Source organism: Pinus tabuliformis, chromosome 8 (genome assembly GCF_031772625.1).
Source record: "Pinus tabuliformis cultivar Carrire ecotype Pingquan chromosome 8, CPIR1, whole genome shotgun sequence".
NCBI lineage: Eukaryota > Viridiplantae > Streptophyta > Pinopsida > Pinales > Pinaceae > Pinus > Pinus tabuliformis.
In genome coordinates, this window is record NC_142294.1 from 1,123,968,870 (window position 1) to 1,123,977,620 (window position 8,751).

General features: G+C 37.0%; 1 pseudogene; it reads left to right on the forward strand.

Annotated features, from left to right (window-relative positions):
• Positions 1-5,928: 5,928 nt before the first annotated feature.
• Positions 5,929-7,764, forward strand: LOC149239299 (uncharacterized; annotated as a pseudogene).
• Positions 7,765-8,751: the final 987 nt, after the last annotated feature.

The window sequence follows — 8,751 nt, forward strand, 5'->3', positions numbered from 1 at the left end:
CTTCATATGGGGTTGAATGTCAAAAACCACCAAGTGAGCCTAGTGAGAGTGGGCTTGTTGATGTTTTATAAGTTTTTTAACTAGAAATTGCACCAAATGTTGCAAAGGAAATGTCCTAAGGCATAAATTCAAGAAGAATCATGATATATAAAAAATCATTGAAGATAAAAATTAGTAAACAAAATTTCATTCAAAGCTAGAAGATAAAGAGAAATCACTTACATTATGCCAAATTTTTGTTTAATATTTTTATTGATTTTTAAAAATAACAAGTATTATGTCATATTTTAGTTAGAAGAAATATAATGATAAATTCCAACCATTTATACTTATTTTATTTTGATGTTGTGCTCTCAATATTTCAAAAATTGCCTTCTAGGTGGTTGGTTTCTCCTTGTGAAAGAAAAGGTAAGGATACTCAAAATTGCATTCTAGTTATTAGGACTCACCTTAGAGAAAGAAATATGACAATACACAAAGTGTATATCAATTTTCAGTCTTTTAACTTAGACTGTAACCCCTCTGTATATTCTAGGGTTTTCTAGTTTTGTTAGGGTTTATTTTTTAACATATTTGACTTTGTATTATTTTATGCCTATCCCCTCTTTTATTTTGGCTGGTATTCAGGTATATTTCTAAAGAGTATAAAATCTATCATCAAAATCAATCCATTCAAATTTCTTATTGGAATCAATCCATGTAAAGCACTGATTATAAATTCTATTAACAAATACATCCATTTAAAATTACAACTAGGAAGTTGGACCCCTATGTAATCAGATTTGAATTGAGATTTTAATGAACCTGCTTTTAAGAAAAGCCTAGGATAAAATGTGTCCTAATATGATCTAGTACAAAAACAGGCTCTAAGTATAAATGTAGACTATGAAACTGAAGCTAGTAAACCAAGTATAACATACTAGACATATATTAAAATCAGAAGAGACTAAACATACATTAAATCAAGAGTAATTTTTTGTTTGTTTTTGGAAATGAAATGGTTATGGTTTAAACTAATTATTAATAAAAAGGTTGGAATCCATTACAGATTCTTCACTATTGCAATTGTTTGATTCTTGCTGGCAGAATCCGGGTAGGCGGGCTGGTTTGTTGCCTTGTTTGTGGTAACCTCATTGGTTTGTTGGTAAGTACTTCCCTCTCAAATCAGTTGGGAACGATGGGGGACATCTATTTTCTCATCTGGAAGACGTCTCTTCTTTCATTCGTTGGCAACTTGGAATGATGAGTTTGGGGAATGGGTGCTTGCTAAGTGTCACTTCACCCTACTCCCTCCATCTGGCTAACAACATAATAAAATTTCATTCACATGGAGAGGAAACATTTTTGAACTAACTCTCTCGCATTTGGTGGAAACTTGGGAACTCAAGCAGATCATATGGTAAGAACTTGGCTTAATATCTTCTGGTGGTGGTGGTGGGTAAAAGGCCTTCTCTTTCTTTTGGGTATCTGGTGATGGGGACCTTCTCTCGTGGTCTGGCGTACTGCTCTCATCATCTGTTGGGAACATGGAATGCATGGAATATTTAGGGTAATGGGTTCTATTACAACTTAACATTAGGACTACATAATGCACTTCCCACATAGAAAAGGCTACACATTTACTAGCTTTTTCTCTTAGTTGGAGGTTGCATTGTATCATAAGTTTGATTCTGAGTTGGCGGGTTTGAGAAGTATTATTGTTACCCTTGAAGAACAAATGCTTATACTCTTTCTTCCTCTTTTCTTTCCCTTATCTCTTTTTATCCATCCATCTCTTATGGAAATCATGTTGGCCTCTTCACTAGTCTTAACTCATATTATTTCCTCTAATTTATTTGGCTCCATGACTTGAATCTCATTTTTGATTAGAATCTACAGTTCATTGAGAAAACAACTGACTTAAATTTTCCATCCTTGATAAATGAGACATACTTCAGAAGCTTCATGAACTTACATTCATATTCACTTACTGTCATGGTTCCCTTCTTTAGGTCATGAAACTCATTGACTTTTTTCATATAATAAGAATAAAATCAATATATTTTATCAAGGTAACTTTCAAATTTTTTCTAGGTTACTTTTCTTTGTCTATGCTTCTTCCCTTGTCGATTATGTTCCCATGACAATGAGGTATTCCCAACCAATTATATATTTCCAATCTTGCCTTTTGGCTTCTTGTTAACCAAGCTTCAACTTCTTGCCTCATTCTCATCTTTGCATCAAAAGTTGGCAATTTTTCTTTATTTCATATTCATTGAAGATTATTAGTGGGTATTTCTACCTTTTTATCAAATTATGATAACTCATTGGAATCTATGCTTCCATTGTATATTATTTTCCCTTCAATTGTTTATTTATTTATGCAAAATTCCACAACAACTAATTATTTACCTAATTTTTCTCCTCTTAGGCTTGCTCTATATGCACAACAAGGTTTCTTACTATCTTAGCAAGATCACTTGGCATCTCTTCTAATGACCATTTGAATGCATCTCTGCTTCTTTGATGTGGATTTCATGCACATTAAAGTTCTGCGTAAGAAGGAAGGCATTGTAAGGACTTTTTGGACTTATCAGGTTAAAACTAATAGTTTTCTAGGGAGGAGGTTTACTTCGCGAGTTCAAAATAATATTGATAAGGATCAATTTTTTACCTTACATTTCAAAGGGGGGAGCCTTCCCATGAATTATGTAATGAAGAATCGTACACAACCACAATTCTTCACACAACTTCCAATTAGTAGAAATTAGTCTAAAATGACTCAAAATTCCACACTTGAAAGACTCTTTGATCGCTCCTTCTTGAGAGCTATTCAACAAGTACCTATATGCCCCCCCTACTTAGACACCTCTATACTAGTGCTTCTCCAAAAGCAGAGAATTGAACTTATTTTCCCCCATTTTTGAGATGGATAAACCCTTAACAAATTTATCACTTTCTTTCTTCACTAACTTGAGTGAGAGACTTCTTCTTTAGTCAAAGTGACTCCTTCACTAGGTGAAGCCATACATAGCCAAGTTTCACTTTTTCTTCACTAGGCGTAGTGATTTCTTCTTTAGGTGCAACAACTCGTTCATTAGGTGGAGCCACACTTAGCTGATTTACACTTTTCCTTCATTGGGAATGGTAAGTTCTTCTTTACCTAGAGTGATTCCTTCATTAGGTGCAACCAACCTTAGCTAATTTTCACTTTTCTTCACTGGACAAAGTGAATTCTTCTCAATGCCATTAGGTGGAGCCATAGTTTGTCGATTTTCATGTTTCCTACATTGTGTATAGAAATTTTGTAGGTAGAGAGGCTCCTTCATTAGGCATAGCTAACCTTCGCAGATTTTCACTTTGTCTTCACAATACGGAGTGAGTTCTTCTTGAGGTGAAATGACTCCATTACACAGAGCCACACTTAGAAAATTTTCACTTTTATTTCACTAGGTAGAATGAATTCTTCTTTAGGAAGAGCAACTCTTTGATTTTCATTTTTTCTTCATGAAGTAGAGTGGCTTCTTCTTTAGGTAGAGGGACCCTTAAAAAATTCCTCACTTTTACTTCACACTTGAAAGATGGTGTCACAACTCTATGCCATGTAAACAAATATAATATTTATACTAGATAGAGTGCTACATTAACATTTTTTCCCCTTCTCTAAGCAGAGAGAGTTGGTGAAAATTTGTCAATTTTTATTTGTGCTTCTGATTCACCTTGCCTGCTTCATTTCCTTGACAAGACAAAGGGACACAACCCTTTTCTACCCTATAAACTTCTCCATGAATCCACCCTTGGTGGGATTCGACCTAAAATTAGACTCTACATAGGTTTTGTTTCCCCTTAGTTTGCATGAGGGTTAACTCAAGTGTTGAAGATGATGTTGTGCCAAAAGAGTTGCAGTTACAAGACTCCCAGATGCAGATTTGAAGTAACTTTTTAATTATCTTCTCGTCATTTGTAATGTCAGTTTGTCATGTCCATGATCATGTTGTATTATTTTGTAAGTGATATTGTACTTATATATGATGGGCCAATTTATTATATTGTATCTATAGCCCAACTATGACAGAGTTGTACTAGACAAATTCTTATGAGTTTTTTTTCACCTAGTTGACTCTAAATCCTTCTAAGTTATTTCACTTGTGTAAAGTTGTGCATAGACACACTCCTCCAAAGCCATAAGCATGTTCTATGTACACCTAGCTTAGTTGATGAGCTTCTTAGCCCTTGGATTATTTTTTTTTCATACATCTCACATTGAGTCATCATGAACATCAGTCAAAGTTGGTCTTAGTTAATAAAAGTCCTTGTACATGGTCACATGATTACCCCTTATATGAGACCTCAACCCTCAACATATTTTCATGAATTACACATATTTTTATGCATCCACATGTGTGGATCCTACCCCACTAGCACCTTGCATTATTTGACCATCTCCTTACTTGATTTAGCATGAATCCTTGGGAAACAATGCGTTTGAAATCTAGAAACATGTATCTCTTAAGATTTTTGATATCGATGAACCCACCCCAAATGACCCAATGAGTTGTTCGGGTAATTGACTTAGAATAGGATTTGACTTCCCCGCTATGCGCTTTTATGTTGTCCTCCTGGACTTAGATGAAGGAATCACCTTAAATGTGGGAAATTTACTATTGAATTTAGAGACTTCGAGACCCTAGTGGAGCAATACCTTTCAGATTAGAACCTGGAGAAACAAGGACCTGGGTACAAAGGGGAGGGGTTGCTTTAGCCAAAATTGCATTACATTACAAGGTTTTCAATTTGGTAGACTAGATCAATTGGTTGGCATCATGATATATTGTTTCAGGGGAGAGCAGTGTAAATCAACAGTGATTTGGCTAAAAAAACAAAAGATTAGAGATCCTGGTCGATGGATATGACTCTGAACTCAAATAAATGAAATTCGCTTTACAAAACTTGTCTTGTCTTTCTGGCTATGGAAATTGTGTGTTGCAGAGCGGCACCAGACCATCTCTCTAATATATGTGATTATGCATTCAATGTTATCCGACCAAAGGGAGGTAAATACTCTTCAATTGTTCAAAATTGTGGAAAATTATTCCACTCTTCTTCTTGTTCTGAACGGTCCTGATCAAATATTCATTTATGTTCTTGAAGTACGTTCAGTTCCTTACTCTTTCAGAATGGCATCCACTTCTTCCGTAAATGTACTATCCGAGGTTTATTCTTTATCGTATATGCATGCATATTGCTATTGCAATTACATTGTCATATTAACAATGAGCGAGTGAGATATTGTCACGGTTTTAGAGGCGAGGGGGAGGTGGAGCGAAGAGGACAAGAGGTGATGAGTTCGAATCTCGGAATTCCATTCGAGAACAACAGGGAAATGGAGGCACTAGAGCAACAACATCCCTATCCCAATCCCCAAGAACAGGAGAATCAAGCCAGCCAAAACAAACCGAAGTTCAAGAAATCTGCGGGTGTGAAATGGATCAAAGAATGGTGCATTTCGACCTTTTCTGTTCAACATTTTGTAATTGTCTTTATTATTCTACTATTCGAAGAAATAAATTGTGTTTAATCAGGCCCAATAAACTTTGTAATGAGGCCATTTGTGAGAATAATAGCAAGACCGTGTCCTTAGAGAGCAGAGGCAGAAGAGGAGTTTCAGATGTTTTTGTCTGAGGAGCTGATCAACCCCGTTGCCATAGGCATAGCTGAAGAATATTCCTCTTCATTTATATACATAATAATTCAAACATCACGTCTCCCTTCCCTCGATTCATTCGTTCAAACTGTCAACCAATAGCCAATAGACGTACTTGCCTCAAAACCAAGTGTGTACATATTCAGGTTTGATCCAGGTGTGCAGAGGAGCTGCAACTGGAGAAGACTTTGGGTTATTTTTTTCCTTACATATAGCAGGTTGTTGTGATTTTTCTCGTCTTGAAGATGAAGTGGGAAAGAGTGAAGTTGAAGATGAAGATGAAAGAGACTCCAGAGGGTAAAAAAATCCTCTCGAAGGAAAGGTGGTATAATGGGTCTGGGAAAGAGATGGGGCCACACTTGCAACTCGGTCAAGAATGGCCACTTTCTCTATGTTTTTGGTGGCTATGGCAAGGACAATTGCCAGAAAAATGATGTTCATGTCTTTGATTCAGGAAAGCATACATGGAGTAAGCCTATGGTGAAAGGAACCCCACCCTCTCCTAGGGACAACCACAGCTGTACCACTATGGGAACAAATTTGTTTGTATTTGGTGGCACAGATGGGAAGAACCCTCTATGGGATTTTCATATGCTGGACACTACTACAAATACATGGGTGCAACCTAACTTAAGTGGTGAAGGACCAACATCTTGTGAGGGGCACAGTGTTGCACTCATTGATCACCATCTATTTATATTTGGAGGTTGTGGAAAAGCTCAAGATGAATCTGAAGAGATATATTACAATGACCTTTACATACTAGACACAGTTAACTTAATTTGGACAAGGGCTACAACTAGTGGTACACCACCGTCTCGAAGAGATAGCCACACTTGCTCGTCATGGAAGAACAAAATTATAGTCTTGGGTGGGGAGGATGCATCAAACTCTTATTTTTCTAATGTCTATGTCCTTGATGCAGATACACTTGTGTGGAAAGAGCTCAACACAACTGGCCAGATATTAGCACCTCGGGCAAGCCATGCAACAGTATCCCTTGGAAAGAATTTGTTTGTGTTTGGTGGATTTACTGATGATCGTAATTTATTTGACGATCTTCACATGCTAAACATAGAGACGGGAGTGTGGACCAAGGTAGAAACCACAGGTCAAGGACCTATGCTAGATTCTCTATTGCTGGAGATTGTTTGGATTTCAAGAGAGGCATTCTCATATTCATAGGAGGGTGCAATGGAAACTTGGAGGCCCTGGATGACATGTATTATTTGGATACAAAAATGAAAATGGAAAATGGACAAGATGAGAAAAATCCAGAGAAATTTTCTTTAAGGAAGGAGTTGAAAAGAAAGCATCAAGAGCACCATGTCTCTTCAAATGATCCTGAGAAGGAGAGAGATACACCTAAGCTTGATGTGAAGCCTAGAAACATCTTGTCCATAACCCCACCAACTAACAATATTCCTGCTGGTCAAGACAAACTTTTTGTGTACACTTTCAAGCCCGTTGAAGAGAAGATATTTGAAGAAAAAATAACTGATGTGTTTCATTATGAATACACTATTGAATCACATATTGAAGGGAAGCCTTTGCATGGGTTATTGTTCTCCTATAAACCTGGATTTTCTCATGTTGTACATGCTTATCTCACCAGGAAGAAACTGGCCTCAGAAGCAAGTTCTATGAAATCGAGTGAAACACAAAAGCATAAATTAAAGATTGCTCGTGCAATTAAGCAATTTGTGAAGAGAGCAGAAGATGGGCAGGAAAACTCTGTTATGGATGTAGAATCTCCTGCACAAGGGATTACCACGGAGCCACTTGCTTCGTCATTAAATCAACCTGTAGCTGCATCTGATATGAATCAACAATACATGCAATCACTACTTGTGCACTCTCCATCTATTGCTCAACATGATCCGAGGCACTATATGCCTTCTGGCTTTCCTACTTCACATGATACACAAGAGGGGTTTTTTGGTCCTGCACCGAGCCAAGGGGGAGGGTTATATGTTATTCAAATGCTTCCTACACCAACAAATCAGGGTAATCAGTTACCTCCAGTTCAGGGAAGTGAATACCAACGTGAGCATGAGCAGCAACCTAGTTCAGTAGGGTAGATCTGAAGTATGTGTATATTGTAGAGTGTATACATCCTTTGGCATATATTTATTTATCATGTTGGTTAGATGGATAGAAATTAAGCTTGGAATTTATCCCATCAAGAAAAAAAAATTCACACAAGCATGGAAAGAATGTAATTTTGTGGAGAGGACAAGTTCTACATAGTTGGAAGCTGATAAAAAGAAAAAAAGTTACTTAATCCTTACATTCCCTTACGATATTGTTAAATTGTGCTCGTGGTTGGGATCCATGCACATCGATTATCTAGATTTTTGGACCACTTTTTTAAATCCAAAAAATATTCCTATTGATCGAAATATGTACAAGGAATTTTAAACTAACCACTCGTTAAAAGTACCTAGATCCTAGCTAGCTAGTAAGCTTTAGAACCATAAACAAAATTTCCATATGGACTCAAGATTGAGTTGAGTACATCAAAATAAAATCAGAGTTCTCGGAAATTAAATAAGCTTTCACAGTTTGTCATGTCATTTCACGCAACAGCAGGAATCATGTCTGCATTGTACAAAAGGGCATCTTTGTCTTCTGGTAGCGGCCTTATCCTTCCGCAACTAGCTCAGGATCAGTGATAATGGGCTCCGACACATCCTTTCCCTCCTCCATCTCAGGAGGCGATAAACCTCGGAAATGGCCAGTGCCACGTGAGGTAACTTGTCATTCTTCGGGGGAGGTAGAGGTGGTCAGTTATGGCACTGAATGGCCATGCCTTTTGGATTAAATTTCTAATCAAGAAAACAACTGGGCTTGAAACAGGTGATTTTTTTTTTTTTGTTTGAAGATGTGCGAGCAGTGCCAGCTTTGTATTTAGAACCATTAATTTGCAGAGTACTGTAAGGGATCCAATTTGGAAGATTTTTTTTTCTTCTCAAATAAACTGATATGGTTGAAAACTTACCACCAACATTTCGTAGTAGAACTGTATCTACTCATGTAGGGCAGTCTCTTTAGTGGTGTAAACTTTG